We start from the raw sequence: 2500 nt of genomic DNA, 5'->3' as shown, positions 1-2500 counted from the left end.
CCTATGTTGCGCCTTAACCTAACCTATGTTGCGCCTTAACCTAACCTATGTTGCGCCTTAACCTAACCTATGTTGCGCCTTAACCTAACCTATGTTGCGCCTTAACCTAACCTATGTTGCGCCTTAACCTAACCTATGTTGCGCCTTAACCTAACCTATGTTGCGCCTTAACCTAACCTATGTTGCGCCTTAACCTAACCTATGTTGCGCCTTAACCTAACCTAAGTTGGGGCTTAACCTAACCTAAGTTGGGGCTTAACCTAACCTAAGTTGGGGCTTAACCTAACCTAAGTTGGGGCTTAACCTAACCTAAGTTGGGGCTTAACCTAACCTAAGTTGGGGCTTAACCTAACCTAAGTTGGGGCTTAACCTAACCTAAGTTGGGGCTTAACCTAACCTAAGTTGGGGCTTAACCTAACCTAAGTTGGGCCCTAACCTAACCTAAGTTGGGCCCTAACCTAACCTAAGTTGGGCCCTAACCTAACCTAAGTTGGGCCCTAACCTAACCTAAGTTGGGCCCTAACCTAACCTAAGTTGGGCCCTAACCTAACCTAAGTTGGGCCCTAACCTAACCTAAGTTGGGCCCTAACCTAACCTAAGTTGGGCCCTAACCTAACCTAAGTTGGGCCCTAACCTAACCTAAGTTGGGCCCTAACCTAACCTAAGTTGGGCCCTAACCTAACCTAAGTTGGGCCCTAACCTAACCTAAGTTGGGCCCTAACCTAACCTAAGTTGGGCCCTAACCTAACCTAAGTTGGGCCCTAACCTAACCTAAGTTGGGCCCTAACCTAACCCACGTTGCGCCCTAACCTAACCCACGTAATTGTTTGTTATATGAATCTAGAAATTCGTGTAGCGTTGCCTAATCGCAACCCTCTCAACATAGTTCGCTGCGCGCACACTCTGGTGTCCTGCGTATTGAATCATGTTACGGTGCCTACCCTCACAACATCTAGCGAGTGTTGCGTACGTTCCACATGGTCCCGCTATCCACTGTAATGTGTACTGCTATAAGACGTATATCGCCCCCCCCCCCCCCCCCCCCCCTCCCCTGTCGCCTCTAGTTCGTCAGTCAGGAGTTTGCGTGTTCAATGAGCTTCGCAGCTGTGCAATGGCATCGGCATACGTACGCGGGCCACCTTCCACGTGTTCTCGTCGTGCATACGTCGCAGCATGTATGTGGACTGATGTGGCGTGTCGTGACTCATAACATCCAGGCATGCAAGACCCATTGAATTCGCAAATGTAGATGGACGTCTACGTTTGCTGCCCAAGTTACGCAAATGAACTGGAAATCCGTTGTTGCGCGGTTGTTCGCGCTGGAGGTGAATCGTTGATATCGACGATCGGTACAGGTATTAACCGGTTGCTTCAGCGACACCCGTCATACCCACGAACGTGAGTGGGCATGTGGGTATGAAGCGATACGCGGCGGTGGCTGGGTGGGACCGTCCCCGGCCGGTGAGGGGGGGGCGCCCGGCGTGCTGGCCGCGCGCTGCGTGGGCGCACGCGCGGCAGCCGGCTGGTGGGGGCGCCCAGTGGCAGGCGCGCCGGCTGACGGACGCGGCAGGCGGCGCATCTGCGTGCCGGCGCACCCAGCGCGCGGCGCCGTGCGGCCAAAGTGGGTCCTCCCGGGCCCGGTGCGAAGCGCGGTGGACATCTGCAGTGTGCTGGTCCGATTGAGGACTGTGTGCGTTGAGGATGCGCCGCCGCCCGGCACTCGGCGCCGCGACGCCGTCTGCTGCTCGGTCGCCCCCGCGGTTCTCGCAGGTGGTTTGTATCGCAGCTGTGCGGATGTGTTGGCGCGTGCGCTGTGCTGGGAGAGTTCGCTTTGGCACCCAAGTGGGGCTCTGCCCCTCTGTGGCGCTGGCGTTGGAGCTGCCCGGTCACTGTTTGTGGCCGCGTGTTGTCTCCCGCCGGCAACACCACGACAGCACGCTCCCGGGCCTCTGTCGGCAGCGGCAAGCTCAGTTGGGAGCACGGGTGGTCGCACTGAAAGCGTCTACTCGCCTATCTCCGGGCGATTGCGCCTCTCTCGAACCCGACCAAGTACTTAGGACGGCGCTGCGCGCCGCCGGGACCTGAGAGGGTTTCGAGGTGTATCGTGCAGGGGAGCCCAGCCTCCTCCTGTTTGCAGAATAATTGAGCGGACGCTTGCGTGTTCGCGCGGGCCTCCGGGACACACTCCCGGGCGGCCGGCTGCTCAGCTCTAGTTGACGCAGCTCCCTGGTTGATCCTGCCAGTAGTCATATGCTTGTCTCAAAGATTAAGCCATGCATGTCTCAGTACAAGCCGCATTAAGGTGAAACCGCGAATGGCTCATTAAATCAGTTATGGTTCCTTAGATCGTACCCACGTTACTTGGATAACTGTGGTAATTCTAGAGCTAATACATGCAAACAGAGTCCCGACCAGAGATGGAAGGGACGCTTTTATTAGATCAAAACCAATCGGTCGGCTCGTCCGGTCCGTTTGCCTTGGTGACTCTGAATAACTTTGG

General features: G+C 56.1%; 1 non-coding gene across 1 annotated transcript in view; it reads left to right on the top strand.

Moving 5' to 3' along the window:
• Positions 1–2223: 2223 nt before the first annotated feature.
• The window catches only part of LOC126196902 (small subunit ribosomal RNA), a 1909-nt gene continuing 1632 nt past the window's right edge, over positions 2224–2500 (top strand). The window contains exon 1 of the ribosomal RNA XR_007539329.1: positions 2224–2500. This exon is cut by the window's right edge and continues 1632 nt beyond it. This is a non-coding gene — a ribosomal RNA (small subunit ribosomal RNA).

Source organism: Schistocerca nitens, chromosome 7 (genome assembly GCF_023898315.1).
Source record: "Schistocerca nitens isolate TAMUIC-IGC-003100 chromosome 7, iqSchNite1.1, whole genome shotgun sequence".
Lineage (NCBI taxonomy): Eukaryota > Metazoa > Arthropoda > Insecta > Orthoptera > Acrididae > Schistocerca > Schistocerca nitens.
This window is presented reverse-complemented; position numbering and strand designations above follow the sequence as displayed.